The 21,847-nt window shown below is 38.5% G+C and overlaps 1 pseudogene; it reads left to right on the top strand.

Moving 5' to 3' along the window:
• The first annotated feature begins 1,429 nt into the window (after window positions 1–1,429).
• LOC122665704 lies at window positions 1,430–11,281 on the top strand (annotated as a pseudogene).
• The last annotated feature ends 10,566 nt before the right edge of the window (window positions 11,282–21,847 follow it).

The raw sequence follows: 21,847 nt of genomic DNA, 5'->3' as shown, positions 1-21,847 counted from the left end.
TCCTTAATTGTGGTTTTCTATTGTTACAGGTAAACGAAGAAATCGAAGCAAACATATAGAGAACCAGAAATATAGAATCGGAAATTGTAAAATGCACCGGAGATGGAGAGTAGGGTTGCGATAAGAGAATCGGAATTGATGAAGATGATGATGTGTTGCTGAATTTGAGTACTGGTAATTCATGAATTTCATGATCTTTCTTATTGCGGTGAGATAAAGGAGCTGCAGTTTGTATTGATCTTTAATTTTCAGTAGTTTGTGTTGGAAGATCGTGAAGTCATTGTTTCCTTCTCATTTCAATATGGAAACTATTGTTCTCCATATTCATTTTTTGTATGGTTTAATAGATCTTGAAACAGCTATTAACATTGTTCTACCCCTACCCAAAAAAAAAAAACAGCTATTAACATTGTGAGGAGTTGAATTCCATGGATGGAAATAAGGGTTCTGACTATAGAGAATTCATTTGAAAATTCAGTTAACGTTCAAATGGCAGGCTCTCAATGGTTTCTTCTTGTTTAGTCATAGTGTCCTACTACAACTGTTGTTTACTCTCTTTTTTTCTTCTTCTCAACTGAGCTGTTAATGGTTAAGCAAATGTCCTGTTTTTTTACTGCATACTAAAAATTTCCTCTCTTCCGTGTTCTTTCATTCTTTATGAATAAAGTAATTATTTATCAAATTTCATATTTTTTTTCCAAGTCATTTCAAGGCCAAATGAGAATATATGCAAATGCATATCGAGTTCATGGTTTGCTAGATATCATTTATTTACTATGCTTTCTTCTCTTATTGCTAAAGGAAGAGTTCAAGACGTACATTCTGAAAACCTGATGTCTAGCTCAAAGTCCTATTCTTGGTGTGGACAAGATGAATTTTGAATCAAGAAATTAGAAATATTTCAATTTGTAGGGCAAATAGCTTCGGACAACCACTGAGACTATTTAGAATGGGAAGATGTTTAAAAAGAAGAGAGAAAAGAATTTAGAAATATTTTTATTGCCCTTAGTTCTACAGTATTTATTTGGAGTTGTCCTTGGATATGCTGGATGCAAAATGGAAATGATTCAAATTGGCTGTATATGCTGAGTCTTGGCTACAATTTTGTTGTACTAAGTTCTTCAGCACTGGTTTTTCTTATTCAGTATTTTGTCTAACTAGAGGGGGCTGCATATGGTTCTGCACATGTTCACACCATCTATCATTTCTTTTCTTACCAGAATTGGATGACACTGACTGGGCTCATGTAAAGAGAAAAAGTTTAATTGACTCCCTCAATAAGTTTAGGGATCATTATCTAATTTTGAGTTGCCTTTTTTCAATGGTCAATTGCGGACTGAGGAAGTCTACTAGTTCCTAAGAAGAAGAATGAGTGTAGAAAATGTTACATGTAAGCATACAACATGAGTTGTTATTAGTCACTTGGTTAATGGATTTCTGGAAAGAAAAGAGTGAACAAGAAAGGTATTTTGCTCCAGTTGTTAATTTATAGGACACTGATATTTTCTATTTACTCAGTTTAGTGTTACAGAAAAAAATATATATATATATATGTTAATTCATCCATGGTTTTTTTTTTTTATTAGTTTAGTTAGACTATTGATTTTGTACAACTTTCCTTTGGTCTTGCAAATCCAAGCAATGTATTGTTTCTATTGTCTTTGATTTGGCATACTTTAAAACAACTATAGTCGCCTAGGCATCTTGGTTGCTTAGGGGGGGCGCCTAGGAAGCCTTCTTGTTGTGGCCTAACATCCGGGCCCCCTCCAACGCTTTGGGTCACCTACACGCCATGACTATGAAAACGAACATGAAGATGATGATAGAGTGGCATTCTTTTGTTCAGGGAAGAGACCGCTAGAAGCTCCGGTAGCCTGAAAACTCTTAGGATGATGATTTCGGTGTCGCCGGGTTCAAGTTCAACCTTCTGCAAGTTGAAGGGCTCCTACGATGAAGGTTGTCGCAAGCAGCTTCAGCAGAAACTGGGGTCTCTTCTAGGGCTCCAGAGACATTTTTTGGAGAGCAGAGATTTGAGTCGTGGCCGAACTTCTTGCAGACCAGACAGTGGGGAGGACGTCAGTCATAATGGATATCTTATTCAAAGGAGAATGAGTCTCCATCATTCACCTTGATGAAGAAGGGCAGGGGATCACTAGCGGAAACTTCAACGCAGAGTCTGGCGTAAGTCAGACGGTCTTTCCTCATGGTTCTTACGTTGGAGAAAAGGGAACTACCAACAACTGATCCAACAGTGTTGAGTCCCTCCGTACACTAGAAGTAGAGAGGAAGCCCAGGGAGAGAAATCCAGAGGGGGATGGAAGACAAATCAACATTGCCGAGTTGCAGTTGCCGGTGTCATTGCCTGAGAAAGATAGGCTTCTTCCCTACCTGTCGGGGGCCACCTTCTAGAGTGCAGATCTTGTCGAGTTCATCAGAGAACTTGAAGATAAATAATCCGTTATCCAGAAGAAAGAATTCGAGATTCCCTTGGGCTCTCCACTGTTTGGAGAGCAAAAGCTTGACAATGGCAAAAGGGGGTCTAGAACCTAGGAAATGTCCGACCAGACAGTTGCCCCAGAGCTTGACTTCATCATTGAGTAAACCAGAAGGGCAAAGAGCAATTTTAGAGCTTTCTTCCACAGAAGGAGCTATGTAATGAAGGGAAAGACCTTCTCTAGAATGCTGAGGGGCAGGGCCAAACTAGGAGTTCCACGGTGGGGGAGAAGAGGAGTGGGGAGGAGAGGAAGGAACTGGGCTAGGGGAAGACGGAAGGGGAGGAGAGGGGGAGGAGGACAAAGGCATCTCACGCAAGTCAACCAACCAAGGGAGCTGACGGATGAGATAATGGAGAGGCCCTCAGGCCAACCGGGATAGCCGGTGAGCAGGAAGACGGGGTTTTTTTACATTTCTTTTGTATTATGTTGTTCAGTGTCACACTGGCGAAAACCACGTATACACAATTTACAACTCCGAGTATGATCATTTGGTGATCAAACAACCTACAATCAAGGATTGAAACCAGATTTTCACAAGAACAGTTTTCTACCAAAACTTTGAATTTTTTGCTCAAATAGTATCGTTTTTTGCAATGCATCACTAGGTTAGTGAAAAACAACTTGAATGATTGCATCAAACTAGTTTTTTTTTTATTCATTGTATTTTCCTATAGAGGTGCGTTAGGTCGGCAGCTGGCACTTTAGTATATTTGGCCAATCACCTTTTGCATGTATCCTTTTGTTTTTTGATATATATTTTTTTCTTGATCTCATGTCTTTCCGTCCTCTTTCCTCTAGGGTGTCCCCTGTATGCGACGCATCGCGTCGACGCCCGGACAAGTGAGAGGATTTCAGCCCAGAAACGTAGGATTAGATTAGCTTCCTGAAACATTGGATCCTTAATGGGTAAGAGCCTGGAATTGATAGATGTTATGAGGAGATGAAGGATTAGTATAGCTTGTATCCAAGAGACAAGATGGAAGGGTAACAAAGCTAAAATGTTGGATGACTTTAAACTTTGGTATGCTAATGGGTAAGAGCCTGGAATTGATAGATGTTATGAGGAGATGAAGGATTAGTATAGCTTGTATCCAAGAGACAAGATGGAAGGGTAACAAAGCTAAAATGTTGGATGACTTTAAACTTTGGTGTGCGGGAGACCAAAGTAATAGAAACGAAGTGGGGATAATAGTGGATAAAGATCTAAATAATGATGTAGTGGAGGTCGAAAGAGTGGGTGATAGGATTATATCCATCAAACTAGTGTTGGAGAAAGAAGTTGTCAATATTGTTTGCGCTTACGCACCCCAGATTGGGTTGGATGAAAGTTGTAAGCGCCAATTTTGGGCAACATGGATGATTTAGTACAGGGTTTTGGCCAGGATGAGTCGATTATTATTGGAGCCTTGGAGGTGACCTGAACGACCACGTTGGGAGCGATTGTAGAGGCTATGAAGGTGTTCATAGAGGCTTTGGGGTCGGAGAGAGGAATGAGGAGGGGACCTCCATCCTAGACTTTGCGGTAGCTTATGATCTATCCATTGTGAACACTATCTTTGAAAACAGAAAGGAACACTTAGTTACCTACAAAAGTGGAATTCATACCAGTCAAATTGACTTCTTCCTAATAAGAAGGGCAGATAGAATGGTGTGTACGGACTGTAAGGTTATCCCTGGGGAGAGCCTAACAAGCCAACATAGGCTGGTGACCCTGGATATATGTCTCAATACCCAGACACGAAGGAGGAGAGAACCTATGCACCCTAAGATAAGATGGTGGAGATTAAAATGGGAGTACCGAAGGACATTTACCGATAATGTGGTCAAACAAGGAAAGTGGGACTTTGAAGGAGACACCAATGCGATGTGGCATGAGATGATGATTTGTATTAAGAGGGTTGCCAAAGATGTGTTGGAGGAAGCGAAGGGTGGTCGTCAGGCCCCTAGAGAGACTTGGTGGTAGAACGAGGAGGCCCAAAAAGCTATTAAGGCCAAGAAAGTGTGTTTTAAGACTTGGCAAAGGACTAAGGAAACAGAGGATAAAAAGAAGTATAGTGATGCCAGAAACGAGGCTAGGAAGATCATGGAGATTGCTAGGGCAAAGAAATATGAGGATCTCTATATCAACCTAGACACAAAAGAAGGGGAAAAATCTATCTATAAGGTAGCTAAGATGAGATGAAAGATTTCCGACCAAAAAAAAAGATAGCTAAGATGAGAGAAAGGAAGTGTAGGGATTTCGACCAGGTGAGGTGTATCATGGGTGGTGATGGAAGAGTGTTAGTAAGAGATGAAGACATTGTGAAGAGGTGGGATGAGTATAGTTGTGATCTACTAAATGGAGATAGGTCGAACAGATATGAACTAGACGCTTACACTTTTCAATAAGACACCACACGACATAGATATGTACGAAATGTTAGTGTGGTGGAAGTTAAAAAAGCCTTAAGAAAGATGAAAACAGGCAAGACACTTAGCCCAGATGAAATCCTAATAGAAGCTTGGAAATCTAGGAAGTTGTGGGGTTTATTGGTTAACCAACCTGTTTAACAAGATTATGAGCACAAGGAAGATGCTAGATGAATGGAGGAGAAGCATTGTATTCCCGATCTACAAAAGTAAAGGTGATATCCAAAGCTACAATAACTATGGAACCATAAAGCTAAGTCACACTACGAAACTTTGGGAGAAGGTTATTAAAGCCCATTTGAGAAGAGAGACTCATATCTCGGTGAACCAATTTGGCTTTATGCCAGGTAGATCCACGACTGAAGTTATCTACTTATTGAGGAGGCTCATGGAAAGATATAGAGATAGTAAGAAGGATCTCCATGTGGTCTTTATCAACCTAGAAAAAACCTATGATCGAGTCGGAGATATAATCCAACATGTTTTAGTGAAGAGAGGGGTGTTAAGTAAATATGTGGATGTCATTAAAGATATGTATGAGGGTGCGGTAACTAGTGTGAAATCTGTGGGAGGTCAGGGTAAAGAATTCCCAATTACGATTGGATCACATCAGCTTTCAGCCTTAAGTCCTTACCTTTTTGCACTTATCATGGACGATATAACCAAGAACATTCAAGATGAGGTCCCATGATATATGCTCTTCTCCAATGATATTGTTTTGGTGGATGAGATAAAAGAAGGGATTAACTCTAAGTTGAGCTTTGGAGGTCAACCTTGGAAACAAGAGGCTTTAAGATTAGTAGAATGAAGATGGAATATATGAGGTGTAATTTTAGTCACACTGTGATGGATACTGATATGGTGTGAATTGAGGAAAGAGAGATATCACAAAGTGACTATTTTAGATATCTGGGGTCAATTATAAATAAAGAAGGTGACATAGAGGATGATGTTTCACAGAGAATTAAAGTGGGATGGATGAAGTGGAGAGGTGCATCTGGAATGTTGTGTGACCGACATATTCTTTTAAAGCTCAAAGGAAAGTTCTATAGGACTGTGGTTTGACCAGCCATGGGCAAAATGTTGGGCAGTTTAGAAGTGTCATATTGATAAGCTTTGTGTAGCAAAGATGAGGATGTTAAGATGGATGTGTGGGAAAACAAGGAAGGATAAAGTACGGAACGAATATATAAGAGCAGACCTGGCAGTTGCGCCTATCAATGACAAGCTCTAAGAGAGTCGTTTAAGGTGGTATGGTCATATTCTATGGAGGCCTAAGGATGCCCCTGTAAGGAAGAGTGATATGATTCCGATTGAAGGAGCTAAAAGAGCTAGGGGCAAACCTAAAATGACCATAGGAGAAGTGGTGAGGAAGGACATGCATAGTCTAGGTCTTGTTCCAAGTATGACCTCGGACAAAGCCGATTGGAGGGCAAGGATCCATATTGCTGATCCCATTTAGCTGAGTTTCTTCCAATGTGCTGGGTTGTGCCTCTTCCTCTTACAATCTTAATTTTTTTTTTTTTTGGGATCCAAGTAACCGACCCCATTAAGTTGGGATAAGGCTGGGTTTGTTGTTGTTGTTGTATGTGTGTATACAAACTCTAACTCTTCCCCAAACTGAAAATGACATTTTTTTTTTATTAGTAGAAGTAAGAAACTTCATCCTGTATACATAATCAATCGAACACACTTGTTTTTTCGTACTTTGTTTTCCTCTTTATACATGATATATTTTACATATTACTTATTTATAGTGTTTATTGCTTCAAAACTGTATTTCACATGTATCCTAAATATTTCCGTGTGTATCTTGCATCTCTCCGATACGATACGTCTCTTAAAATTACCTTTCTGATACGATACTGGATACCGATACTTTAAACCTTGTGAATAATAACAGAATATGACCCACAACACTGGGTCGCTGGGGGGAAATTCTGGACAGAAATATGGACTTAAGTAGTCCCTAAATATGGGCCTGCCGTGGAACCCAACTGCTGCTTCTGTTGCTGTGTCACTTTCTTTGCATCATGTGGTTGAGGACCACCAATCCCCAGAGTAAGATCCGCAATATTTTCTCATTATCGTTAGTTCCATTAGATTGGGACCCCTTCCACAGTCAGATCCAAGCTAAGCTTCAATTGATTGAATCTGAAGCACATTTTTCTTTGTTTTTAGTTGGGATAAAGCTGAGTTGTTGTTGTTATTGAAGTAGAATCGGAGTGATAGAGAACCCTAATCCGTTGAGTTCTGGAAGCAGATGAAAGGAATTATGTTCAGATATTTGTTTAGATATCTTTCATTGCTTTAATAAGTGTAATCTTGGCCCAGATAGTCTCTCATAACACAATCTTTTGAAGATATTATAGCTTCAGTAAGAAAATCTAGAGAGGAAACAAGTAAAAGGATTACCTTTCTTCCCTTGAACAAAGATCTAAGAAGATGATTTCAGGTTTTGGTAAATCATTGATCCGATGAAGATGTTCCCCCAGCAATTCACGCCCAAATTGTTTTGTTCTTTTTTTCCTCTTCTCATTGTCGTTAGCTGAAAAGAAATAGGGCTTCTTCATCACTGTAAATAGCTGACATAATATTAGAAACATCTTCAAGATGACGAGAAATAAAACAATATTTACCATATGGAAACAGGTCATTATGTTTGAGACAAATATAGCTGAAAATAACGAAAAGTTATATTTGTCAAGATATTGGTGTGCAAGTTAAAAAAAATTTCCAAGCCTAGAGATGGAATCCATTCTTGTTTTCAGGTATGGTGAAAACTCAAGATAAGACTGTAGCCATCATAAGAGATTGTTCAGAAGTGCCAGGGTTAACAAAGACAGCATCAGATAGGGTATAGAAAAATCAATCTCTGTTCTGATTGTGCAGGACTCATTTGTGCCTATACTCTATTCTTCCCTCACCTGAGTACTTGTTGGACAAGTAAATCTACAGCCCTCGTGTGAGATCAACCTGCTCTGCAGCATCTACACATTTTCAAGGTACTGCAACAGCATTAGTGTAACCTGGTTTCCCTCGCACCTTTTCTTCAACAAGCAAAACCTAGATGAAGTTCTTCAAGGTTGCCCAAGGGCCAGGCCAAAGACTAAATATGTTGGTAAAGAAAGAAGAGTCTAGAGCTTTCTCATTCCAGAGGAGTTGTTGGAGGCATATATAGCAGAAGCTCGAAGAAAGAAAACTGTAACCGATGAAACAAACCGAGCAAAAAATTGTAACCGATGAAACAAACCGAGTAGAAAATTGTAACCGATGAAACAAACCGAGTAGAAAATTGTAACCGATGAAACAACCGAGTAGAAAATTGTAACCGATGAAACAAACCGAGTAGAAAATTGTAACCGATGAAACAACCGAGTAGCAAATTGTATCGTTGAAACAAGCCGAGTAGAAAATTGTAACCGATGAAACAAACCGAGTAGAAAATTGTACCGTTGAAACAAACGGAGTACTATCCTTACTAGGGAAGTTATTGTGGTAATAATTGTATGAGATACCTCATTTCTCGTCGGATATATCATATCAAAATTTAAACTACAATTAGAATATGGTTTCTATCTTTATCACTTAGTTTCTACCTTTGTCATTTTATGATATCCTACTTCGATTGTTGTTCTCTTTCTATCTTTATCACTTAGTTTCTACCTTTGTCATTTTACGATGTCCTACTTCGATTATTGGTCTCTTACAATTCATCCCATTAAGCTGAATTATTGGTTGATTATTGATCTTGTACATTATGATCCTACCCAGACCCCGCAGTGGCGGGAGCCTCATGCACTGGGTACGCCCTTATACTTAAGCTCAACCCCCCACAGAAAAAGATTACCCATAGAGCTAAAAGTGAAGGTTACCGTAATACTCTGAAGATTTTGTAATAGAAGGGAAATTAAACAAGTTCATCTGCATAGACTCCTTCAAAATACCATCTAGAAAATTTTTGAAAAGAAAAATGATTCAGGTCCCTTAAATATTATTTCTCCTACTTCTTTCTACTTATACCCTCTTTGAATTGGGATTGCTTTCTAAATCAAGTTTCTAGCTAAACTTTCTTCTTGTTCGCAAAACCAATTCTTTTCATTAATCCATTCGTTTTTGGAGCTCTATGGTTTTTACAAATAAATAGTGTTTAATGGCAACAACAACAACAACAACAAACTCAGCCTTATCCCAACTTAATGGGGTCAGCTATATGGATCCAAACAAATCAAAGTAGGAAAAACAGAGTTCTGAAAAAGAGAGAGAGAGATGAGAGATAACTCAAAAAGGAAAGGAATCCCATGCATGATGTGGACTCTTTGTACAATAAGTTATTCAAATAAAGAAAGAAATAACTTAATCTAAGTAGTAACAGAAATTTAATTAATGCTAAATCTAATTAGTAACTGAAAACAAATTCTACCAAATATCTCTTAAAACAGAAATAAAAACTAAAGATTTCAACAGTAGCTCTCATTTTCCTCTACACAAGTCCACCTCTTGTACTCCATAGTATTCCCATGCAAGTGTAATTGGTCCCACAAGTACAGCAGGTATAGACCAACCTTTGGTCGGTTTTTCAGCCTCATCGGTTGGCTGGTTTGGGAGATATTGAACCTTCTATTCTCGGCCCTTTAGCTTTCTGAAGTTAGTTCACTGTGATTCTGTCCTGTGGTTATTTTTTGTTCATTAAATCTTAGTTTGATTTATTAGAACTCATCACTGTCATCAGTTCTTACCTACAGTTATCCTAGCCTATTCAGGTATGCAGCATCCGAGCAATACATCATGAGCACTCAAACTCCATCTACTCCTTCGGCTCCAGTTGCGACTGCTTTATCCCCAGTCTTGTGGCAGGTGTGATATCCACAGATAATTGTCCAACTTAACAAATCTTATGCTGACTGAGTTGTGGAGGATATAGTCCATTTTATGATTGTGATGTTACTGTTATTCAACAGATGAATTTGCCTGGTTGATTTGATATCTACAGTGCTGGGCTCATACTTTTGCAAATGGTAAGCAACAAACTCACAGAGTACTTGATTTTAATTACTTCTGGTAAATAAATAGTACCTTGAGAAGACTTGTTTCAGGATTTTGCAAGTATTGTCTCTCTCTCTCTCTCTCTCTCTCTCTCTACTCTGTATCTATTCCACTCGACCAGTCCTAGTTAGTGATTTTAAAACTTCGTAGCAGCAGTTCAAAAACAGGGTCAAGATTTTGCCCACTAAGAACCAATCGGAATTAGGTGGAATGATATATGCCAAATTTATGATAAACTTCTTATAAAAGTGCAGGACATTAGTCATTTTGACTGACTTGTCTAAGGAGGAACTAACTCCTCTTGGCTTCACTTTTCATTAGAGCAGCTCAAAGAGGACTCAATATATTGGCCAGGTCAGGTCTTACCGAGTCCAGTCCTCTGTGTCTTGAGAGGTATTATGCAATTTAGGGGAAATGATGTTAAGATGAAGACTCAGTAAACTTCATGTAACTATGACAACCTCATTCAATGTGGACTACTTTGGTTTAGTGGGTATTCCCTCCCATTGGTTACAGTGAGACTCAATCCAGCTCTTTGTGATTTGCTTCAGTGACATAATAATCACATCATATAGTTCCAACATATATCACACATGGAATATCTGTTAAATAGTTTTTATAACTAATGTCATAAGCCCAAGTAATTGTTTTGGAATTTTCACAGTTTTCTTGACTTTGTCTATCAGGCATTCCTATCATTACGCACAGACAGTAGCCTCATTCAATTCAATTGTCAGCTAAAAGATGTGGATATGACTTAGTTGCATGGAGGAAAACTGTTGAGCCTCGGGCTAGCCCTGAACTCAGGAGGGGCTTTGAGTTACTTGACTTAAATTGTGGGAGAGGATGGGAGCTTCTGACATCTATGGTCCGTTACAAAGCACGGCGAAGAACAAGTGCGAAAGCCCTAGCCCATACATATTTCGACAGGGAAGGTTTGTTGGCTTTGTCCTTCATGCAGAACTTGAGATTGCAGGGCTACTCAGCAAGATTACAGTGAAGCCGCTAAATGGATAATCAGGCTACTGGCAAAATCTAGGATAAAGAAGGATGGGAGTTTCACGGAAGCTCAGCTTCAGGAGCTCAGAGTCAGTTTCTGAACTATGAGAAAGAGCCATCAAAATATTTGGTAAAGTTTATTAATTCACTTTTACTCTTCCTCATTTGCAGGAAATGAAGCCAAAGAAGAAGGCCAGTGCCAACGAAATGCTCTGGCATCAGCTCTTTGCTTGCAGACAAAGATTTTACGAACAGTGAACGAGAGCATTGATGAGCTCAACTGACGCAGGAAGAGTCTGTGGTGGAGCAGATGGATCCCCATAGAGGAATGAAGAAGGTACATTCTGTGTAAATTTTGTCTAGCACTCTAAGGTACATTTGTTGTTCAAAATAGGGAGCTCGGTTTATATGTATACATGGATTGTCCATATCTTTCATGGGAAGAGTGTAACACCTTTGCCATCCTTATCATTCTACAGTTTTTCAGCTTCAGTTATGTTGTACTGCAATAGGGTCCTGAGGAACAACGTTGGGTGGGAAAAGAAATTGATAACAAATCATTTTGTAATCCATATGTGATTTCCAACAGAACGAGCACAGGCAAACAAAAGGAAAACTTCAAAAGGCTGTAATTACGGGAAGTGGTGGCATCTTGTTCGTCTTTGAGGCATATCTGCTTTTCTGCTAATGCCTTCCAGCTGAGGGGGAGGAGTTTGCAGCTCTGCTTTTCTCCCGCCGGCTTGCTCTAAGTCGAAGTTGACAGAAAGTTGAAGTACTGGACAATTTTCAAGTTACTCATATGGGATTTTCTTCCATTATGGTGGAGGATTTCCTTGAGCATGGCATGGGTATACTTTCAACCTCAAACAATAGGAGTTGGGAGTTTGTGATGGGACAAGAGTCCTAACGCATGGTCACATCAACAACTGGTGAGGGAATTCTTCCCATTCCACTGATGAAAGAAATCTTTTGCCCTTATTTTTTATGGAAAAGTTTCTCTGAGCCGATGGAGATACTCTAGCACCAGGGATTCAAAAATCAGAATCCGATCTCAATTCTGACCGATTCAAATCAACTGATACATGTATGGATTCTAGGGTTAGGGCGACTTATGATCGATTCAGCCAGTTTACTCTTTTTTCTGTAATTTCATCGAATGCAACTGGTGTTTGTTTCCTTAATTGTGGTTTTCTATTAGTACACGTAAATGAAGAAATCGAAGCAAACATTCAGACAACGAGAAATATAGAATCAGAAATTGTAAAATGCATCGAGATGGAGAGAAGGTTTGCGATAAGAGAATCGGAATGGACGAAGATGATGTGTGTTGCTGAGTTTGACATTAATAGTTTGATACAAGTGAATAGTAATATTGATACATTGGTGCTTGGCTTTTAAAGTACTAATAATTCATGGATTTCATGATCTTTCTTATTGCGGTGAGATAAAGGAGCTACAGTTTGTATTGATCTTTAATTTTCAGTAGTTTGTGTTGAAAAATCGTGAAGACATTGTTTCCTTCTCATTTCATTATGGAAACCATTGTTCTCCTCATTCATTTCGTATAGTTTTATAGATCTTGAAACAGCTAATGGCATTGTGGAATCGACTTCCATGGAAAATGACTAGAACTGGATTGCTTCGTGTAATTTCAGTCAGGATGGAAATAAGGATTTTGACTATATTTATGCTTAAGTTTTCAGGATACTACAGTTTAGAGGATTCATTTGAAAATTTCAGTGAACGTTCAAATGACCGGCTCTCAATGGTTTCTTCTTGTTTAGTCATCATGTTCTCCTACAGCTGTTGTTTATCTCCTAATTTTGTCAGACCTGTCTTATTATTGCTGTTCTTTTCTTCTTCTCAACTGAGCTATTAATGGTTAAGCAAATGTCCTTTTTTTTACTGTATACTAAATTTTTTATTCTGCTTCACCCTGAATTTTTTTTTGTTGGGGGTGGGGGTATGACTTCATCCTTACTTTGCAGAAGTGAGTATTACATGAAAACCTGCGCGACCTAAAAGTTAATATACGTTATTTATGGACCAGTTTAACTACTTTGTATAAACTAATAAAAGCAGCATTTTGACAAAACTTTCTGACCTGATATTAGTTGATTGCAAATGTGTAATGTGCTTTTTTTCAAAAGCTCTGATTGTTCTTTCATGTAGTTACAATATATGTTATGAATTTACATGATAAAATTAATTTAAGGCAAACTATACTTTTTTTTGTCATTGCTCTCTTCAGTGTTCTTTCATTCTTTTCCCAAGTCATTTCAAGGCCAGATGAGAATATATGCAAATGCATCTCGAGTTCATGGTTTGGTTGATATCATTTACTATGCTTTCTTCTCTTATTGCTAAAGGAGAGTTCAAGATGTACATTCTGAAAACCTGATTTCTAGCTTTCAGTCCTCTCCTTGGTATGGACAAGATGAATTTTGAATCAAAAAATTAGAAATATTTCAATTTTGTAGGACAAATAGCTTCGGACAACCACTGAGACTACTTAGAATGGGGAGATGTTTAAAAAGAGGAGAGAAAAGAATTTAGGAATATTTTTATTACCCTGAGTCCCACAGTATTTTTTTGGAGTTGTCCTTGGATATGCTGGATGCAAAATGGAAATGATTCAAATTGGGTGTATATGCTGAGAGAAGATTTCTGTCTTGGCCAATTTTGTTGCACTAAGTTCTTCAGCACTGGTTTTTCATATTGAGAGTTTTGTCTAACTAGAGGGGGCTGCTATATGGGTTCTGCACATGTTGACACCATCTATCATTTCTTTTCTTACCAGAATTGGATGGCGCTGACTGTGCTCATGTAAAGAAAAAGGTTGAATTTTTTAGAGATCATTATCTAATTTTGAGTTGCCTTTGTTCAATAGTCAATTGCAGACTGAGGAAATCTACTATTTCCTGAGAAGAAGAATGGGTGTAGAGAAAAGATTGAAAAAGACAGGTATTTTGCTCCAGTTGTTAATTTATAGGTCATTGATATTTTCTATTTACTTGGTTTAGTGAGAAAAAAACAAAACATTCATGGTTCTTTTTTTTATTAGTTTTGTCAGACTATTATTTTGGTATAAATTTCCTTTGTTCTTGTAAATCCAAGCATTTTATTGTTTCAATTGGTCTTTGTTTTGGCATACCTTAAAACAATTATGGTTTCCTAGGCAATGCCTAGGCACCTTTGTTGCTTAGGGGGGCGCCTTGGATGCCTTGTTGGTGTTGCCTTACATCCGAGCTCCCCTCCAACGCTTTGGGTCACCTAGCCACCGTGACTATGAAAACAAACATGAAGGTGATGATAGAGTAGCAATCTTTTGTTTAGGGAAGCATTTATTATTCAATGTAGAAAATTCAGAGGGACATTGCCAAGGGAGAAAATGAGAAATTAAGGTCATTGTCGTCAGAGAAATATCTTCTTGAAGATGAAAATGATAATTTGAATGCAAAAATTGATGTGCTAAGAAATTCAATATTGGCATTTGTAGAAGTGATCCTTGGGGAGCTTTGTGGTTCTAATTCTGGTAAGAGGCTCCATATCTTCCTTGTAAACTATTAGAAATGTTTAATGTCCTTTTTAATATTTTTTTTCATATTCAGAAAAAAGAAATAAGCCAATGAAAAATAACTTTGTGCCTTTTAATTTTTTATTTTCTATTTGAGTCTGTTCTCAAACTTGCTATTACTAGCGTTTTCCCAAGTGTTCTTAGTCAGCTATCACTTTTTTTTTTTTTTTTTTTTTTTGATAGAATAAGAAATTAGGTAGCTATCTGTTACTTGACATTTTCACTTTCCATAATATCTTAGCCTTTAGCATCTATTCTCTGGAAACCAATTGTAGGAATTGAAGCATATATATGTATGAGAGGGTATTTTACTCATTTTATGTATAATGAGTATGTAAGGACTACATGTTTATCTGTTTTAGGGAAATTTTATCTTTCTCGTGTAATTTGTAACATATTGGGTTGAGAAAGTGGGAGTTGGTTAACACCCCTCACAATTTTGCTCCATGCTCTTCTCTTCTCTCCTTCCTTTGTTCTTCTTTTTTTTCTTTCTTCCTTGTTTTTAAGATATCGAGTTAATCACAATGAATTGGAATCCCTAATGTTCTTTGTTTGCGTTCTCCTTTTTAGTCTAACATCCTTCTACAATGAATTTTTTTTCCCCCCTTTTTCTTGTCAAATTTTCCGTACTGAAAACTGGATACAACTCTTATGACTGTTCTAACATATGATAACATGGAAGACCTCCCATGGGGCCCGTTTTATGGTAAATGTTGGAAATAATTTGTAGTGAAATAGAGTATATTGAGTCCTCCACGGTTTTGGAAACTCAATATATGTTTTCCAATTTTGTTTGGCTTCTACATTGCATGTATTCGATTGATATCACAAGTCGGTTTCCTAGTCTTATATAAACTCTTAGTTTCCTATTGTAATCAGCGTTCTAGGGCTAACAGGTTCTTGTGTATAAATATGCATCAATTTCTTGATACTAAATATTTAATTTCCTTTATCTGAGCATTTTTTATCACACTATTTGGTGTTGAACACACACTGCAGATGGCGGTATTTGTGTGTTGGTTGTCATTGTTGTCAACACAATGCATATTGGTGCATCACAGTGTTAGATACAGTGTACAGTGGCAGTCCAGTGCAGTTACAGTGGTCAGTACATCATAGGCAAATTTTTGGTTGAGCTGGCAGACTTATGACAGTGCAGGCAATGACTGGACAGTGTTCCTAGCATCCCCAATAGTTATTACAGTGTTCATAGTGGCAATGGCAACATTATAGGGGTTTGGTAGTGAACACAGAGGTCCCACAATGATTGGGAGTCATCCAGGGGTATTTTTGTCATTTACAGGCATGGACAACATCACAGGGGCATTTCTATAAATTTACAGAGGACAGATGGCCTATATAGGGACAGTCAGTAGACAGGAGTGTTTTGGTGATTATATCAGTCAGAGATTAGTGGGCTGTTGATACAGCTTGCAAGGGTATTTTGGTCATTTGACAATGATGTGACAAGTTGGCAATGATACTGGAGCATCTGGGCTTATGTGGAAGCATGGGATACCTCACCTCAGTGGTAAATAATGTTTGGCAGCCTTCAGCAGCCTTGGGTGAAGGCTATATGCCTTCGGAATTATGATTTCCTAGGTTCACGCGATGGCAGCGTATTTGAAGGCAATTTCGGAAGTCCAGATGTCATTCTGGAAGGATATGAAAACTGAAGAAATGTACATCTTCGAGTTAGTATCCTGGTGCATTTAGTTTCACGTCGTTTCGATGTTGGACGGAGGAGATATTGCAGTTGTCGTAGGGTCGTGCAGATTAGAAGCAAACCTGAGAGGTTTTGGGGGATTTTGAGATGCATTCCTTGAGTTTTGTCTGTTTTGTATATTTTGAGTGATAGCTCTCGTCGTCACGAGCACGGCCCCACAAACCTTGTCCAAAAACTCAATCGGATGAGTGAGATATGACGTAGATACCTTTTCGAGTATTCTGGTAGGCTGAGGTGTACCAAAGAAATGGTACCAAAGCATGTATTGGATCAAAATTATGTGGCCGAGATCGAGCCACGTCGGCCAATTTCATTCTGTAGGCCGAGAATGAAGAGAGCGTAAGTGTGTGCTACACCACTGGAAAGATTCCCCCACAAGCTTGATTGTTGGTCTAGTGTATGGAGTAAAAAAACACCACCGCCTCACTGTATGCCGACCTGTTTCAATGTGACGCCAACGTACGAGGTGTGCCCGGAAGATTTTATTCTACTGGATCATGTGGGCACTGACTTATTTGACAAAAATATCTTGATCTAACGGACAGAACTCTTTCGCTCCCATTCTCCACAGATTGGACGATCCAGTTCGAAAGGACGGTGCACCCCTGTACTCCCTTATCCCATGAGACGCTGCTGCAACCTAAGCTTGAAAGAGATTCGATATGGTTGAATTTCATTGCCCCAGAGCTGACCTGACACTATTCAGAAGATCTAACGGCCAGGAAAATTTCAATCTTTTCATTGCAGATCATACGGTCATAAATAGGCCGTACCTGGACCGACCAATGACAGGCCAAAACATGGCCTGCCAATGTCAGCTGTTGATGGTTGACCTATGACAAAACCTGACACAATTGGACGGCCTCTTTTTAATGCTCTTCCCAAGATTATGATCCATTGGTCATTGTTAAGCGTGGCGATGCACATCGCTGCACAAGATCAAACATAGCTAAGGTGTTATGCGCGCAAGCAGGCGCTACCCACAAGATTCCCTTATGAGCCCTATGAATAGCCCAAGTTCAATAAAGCATACGTCTCTCAGTCTAACTTCGTTTGGGACGATTCAAGTTGTACTCTTCTCGTTTTATAGAGATCTATCCACTAGAATGACTAGAACATTGAGTTAGTAGCCTCTGTGGAGCGGAAAATTAAAAAAAATACCCACTACCCCTTGTTTTATGTGTTGAATCCATCCCCTACCTGTGCTTGTGTGTCCATGGAGCTCCATTAATGGTTCCAGCTAGGTAGGTAAGTTTCACAGCATTTTTATGTGATGGTTATTGCATAAAAGAAAAGAAAAGAAAAGAAGAGGGGAAGGAGGAGGAAAGAAAAACAAGGGGGAAAATGAAGGAAGAAGAAGCAAAGAAGTCGAAGCCCAGTCTCAAATTCGGTGGAGGTCTAGTACAGGAAAAAAAAAGAAAGAAGAAAGGAAAGGGAAAAAGACAAAAAAAAAAAAAAAGAAAGGAGGAAGAAAGTGGTTTGCTACACTGCTAGGAACCACTCCAGGACACTAGTGATTGAGGACACTTGAAGATTCTAGTTCTCCGTCTGTTTGGGAGGAGTTGAAGATTCCAGTGAGTTAGCAGTCATCCCAGTTGATCTCCGGAATACCAATGATCAGAGACATAGCATGTTGTGAACATTCCTTGCCCATTGGCATGTCATTTTGATATTGTGTATTTTTTTGTATATGCTAGGTTGTATTACTGCAGATACCTAGGCTAGATGTGGATTACACTGTAGGGCATTCATATAAGCCCAGCTATTTTTATTGAGTTGTCCAATTGCATCTAGACATTGTGTACGTTACCAGTGGGTGCTGGGAAACCATTGGGGATAATACCCTTGTCTCTATATTTAGGATTGAAGCAGGTTAGATGTCCCGAGTCATGGGTGTGACTGAAACATCATTTTGTCGTGTGTGCAACCTCTCAGTTTCATGCTGGAAAAATTAGTATTGAGAAAATTTTGAGGTCTGAATGACCATTACTCCGTGCTCGTAGGCAAACTGCCGAAGCATGTATTTCTCTATATTGTGGATGTTTGCTTGCTTTTGTTAGAAGTGCTTTTCTGCAGGGTGGGTCTACACACTTGGTAGAGCATTTAACAGTCAGGTTGGGGTATGTACATGACTATGTGTATATGTATGCTATTAGTGAGGGACCTCTAGCAGTGATTGAGAGTGTGCTTGAGTACAGTGCCAGTACAGTGTTAGTATCAGCTTGAGGCAGCATTTGAGATTCCCAATAATTGACACAGCAGCTCTTGGCAGTAGGGTCAGTGACTGAGTGTGATTGAGTAAAAATTTGGAAAACATTAAATTGCTTGATGATATTGATGAGTTGAAGACTTTATTGCTGGCAGCAAGCTCATGTGGGAATCATCCCTGGTAAATTTTATTTGAAGTTAAATGAATTGCGTCTTCTATGAGAGTATCAAATCTCTCTCTCTCTAGTCTGCTGTAACCATTCTTTTCTTTTGTAGTTGCTAACAAGACTTATGAACCAACCAGACATGGTGTTGTACCTCTTATTATCTTTGACTTTAAGTTACAAAATGGTTTTGAAACCAAACTAGACAATGACCATGAACATGGGCCAGCTCAAGTTAAACCTTCAGATCATTCTAGCAAAACAGTGGCATCCTTGAAATAATGTGATGGTTCATCTTGTTGCATCATATACTTGGGAGAATTATTAGTCATGACTGGATCTTACCAATTAAGATCCATTTTCTGTTGAAGTGATCTGGCAAGGAACCTTTTCTGTTTTCTTTTAAACCCTGTCCTATCATTCAAATCCGTCCCATTTTCAGGCTTAAGATGTCAACACCTCTGGCTATAAATACTGTTATTTTACTATACCAAGAATGTTTTCCAGACAACAATATTACACATTCAAAAAGCCAGTGTTTAAATATTATATGTATTAGGCCTCCCTTTGCCCTTATGGAATTGGCAGCTGTTTGGTGTCTTGTTTTCAATCTTAATGATTTAGTTTAAAAGAGCCATGTATCTGCATTCCTATTAGTTTCATTCCAGTGATGATTCACAAGAGCTATTCTCTATAATCTTAGTCAACACCTCTTATCATCCATGTATAATATAACTTTCCTATTAACTTTCTTTGTCAACCAATTTCTTTAAATATGTCTCCTTGTCTTAGTGGTGAAGCCTGGGGGTTCATTGGCTAGGATCATTTATAATTATGGAGAAAGTTTTCCTGCACCTACAAAAGTACAGCCATCAATGGCTGTAAATGTCTGCCCCCTCCCCTACCCCCACAGTACAGGGTCGATAATACCCCTGTACTGTTCCCCTATACCCTCCCTAACGCCATCCGAAGGCCTCGGTCTCCCTTGAACATGGCTGAAGGAAAACCGTCTCTATTATTGTTATTATTATCAGAATCATTGTCTAGTTTCTTATTGATGGTAAACTGTACTGCTTTTCCTTCTCTTTTTCATGGGAAAACTGTTCTTGGAAGGGGTCCATTGCATCTGATGGTTTTTTTTTTCTTTTCTTTTCTTTTCTCTCTTTTTGTTTTTTTTTTTTTTTTTTTTTTTTTTACCCTTTTGTGGGGGAGGGGGTGGGGAGGGGGATTAACAGGAAAATTCTGTTGCTAAAAGAGCTGAAGTACAATATAGATCACAAATCTTGAAAATATTACAACAGCAGAAAGCCCATGAAGCTGGAAACGCACGGTGGAACCAGGAAATTGGACCGCAAAAAAGCCCATGAAGGTGGAAACCCACAACCGAACTAAGCAATTGGACAGGAACCCAAGTGAATAGAATCTGCTCAGAATGGTTTAATTACTTTGTTGTTAATTCATTATTGTGTGTTTATTTGCTTAAAATTACTCCATAAAAATGACATTAAGAGTTCTCTTAATAGCCTTTTACTCCTTTGACAGTTTGTAATATACTGAATTAAAAGGGAAAATGATCTTTACTTCTTTTTTTGTTCATTTGAAAGAAGGGACTAAAGTTCGCCTGTCAGCAATGCAGTTAAGGGTTTTCGTGGTCGGCAGTCAATAGGCTCTGTAGTTGGATTCATTACTCACCTCTATTGTATGAATGTTCGAAATGCCCTAACTAACTTGATACAAAATTGAATTCATTCTCAATTAACAGTGCTGCAACCACTGAAACTATTTCCAACCTTTGGGGTTGAACTGTTTATCTAGTTAGGCCAATCTCTTGCCTTCACCAAGCCCAAAACTACCCAGGAAGATCTGCATTAAACGTCTGCTGATGCCTAAGAAAATTGCCAAACAGAGATTGTTCCAAACTTCTATTTCCATAATTTCTTCCTTCTGTTCTTGTATAAATTTCTGCACTTGTCACCTTCCTTGATTACTATGGTATGTTTCTTCAATATTGGGCTGTTAGAGTTGATTTATTTGGATCCCAGTCTGCATAAGACACAGCTTAAGGCTCTTTGATCTGGGTAAGCTCATCAGCCAAGGATAAGAACAACTTGAATGTTTGGAATTACTCCCCAACTATAGAATTTAAAAAGAAAACGTACCCAGTGCATGAGGCTCTCACCACTGCGGGGTCTGAGGAAGGTCATAATGTATACAGCCTTACCCATGCTTTGCGGAGGGCTGTTTCCTGACTCAAACCTGCAACCACTAGGTGGCAATGGAGCAACCTTATTGTTGTGCCGAGTTCCGCCCTCTAGTCCCCAATTATAGAGTGAAAGTGGAAAAAACAGGAGGAAAAATATATGATCCATCCTGTTATCATAGTCAAAGATATCAAGGGGATGGGTGCTTAAGAATCATAGTTCTCCAACTTTACCTTTCACTAAGCTTAAATACTAAATGGTTTCCATAGATGAGCATTTTTTTGTTTAAATGGGTGCAGAGCCTAACTCCAGAATATCCAAAGGTTTAAAGAGCAAGGCTGGGACTTCTATTACAAACTTCATCTGTTCATCATAGTATTTTGATTAATCAGAAAGAGGGTTGCACTAACTCTACCAGTTACGAAAAAAACTAAAAAAAGGCTTGGGTGGAAGAATAAAAGGGACAGGTTTAAGGGGATAATATAGACTAATTGAAGTACTGGAGCTGCATAAAAATTGGCAAAGATTTGTTCTATAGGTCTACCTACCCCTAACAGGTAAAGATTTCCACTACATGCGGGATTTTTTGTTTGTCTAGTAAGATTATTTCAACAAATAAACGAATAGGTAAATCCTTATTTCTCATCTGAGTGCTGCAACCATCCCAATAATACATTTAATTTGACTACAACTACTGAAGATGTTTAATCATAGAAATTGGAATTCGTCTACTATTGATGTGTAGTTAGGAATCCATTCTATAACTGCTCTGTTTCTTTGTTTGCTAAAAAGATCACACAAACACCAAACCATATCCTTATGTCCAATAAAACATCCTACCTACCCAACACCTCCCAAAAAACAAATGTCATTTTGTATTTTGTATTCATCTACATTTAATGACATTTTGGTAATTTTACTAAAACTTTAAGTCAATGTTTGGACAACTTTTCTTGTTTACTTCGGACTAAAATTTGGTCGCAAATAGTAAGCATTATACTTCACTAGACATTATGACACCT

This window comes from Telopea speciosissima, chromosome 6 (assembly GCF_018873765.1).
Source record: "Telopea speciosissima isolate NSW1024214 ecotype Mountain lineage chromosome 6, Tspe_v1, whole genome shotgun sequence".
Lineage (NCBI taxonomy): Eukaryota > Viridiplantae > Streptophyta > Magnoliopsida > Proteales > Proteaceae > Telopea > Telopea speciosissima.
Note: the sequence above shows the minus strand (reverse complement) of the source record. Positions and strands in the feature narration are given on the sequence as shown.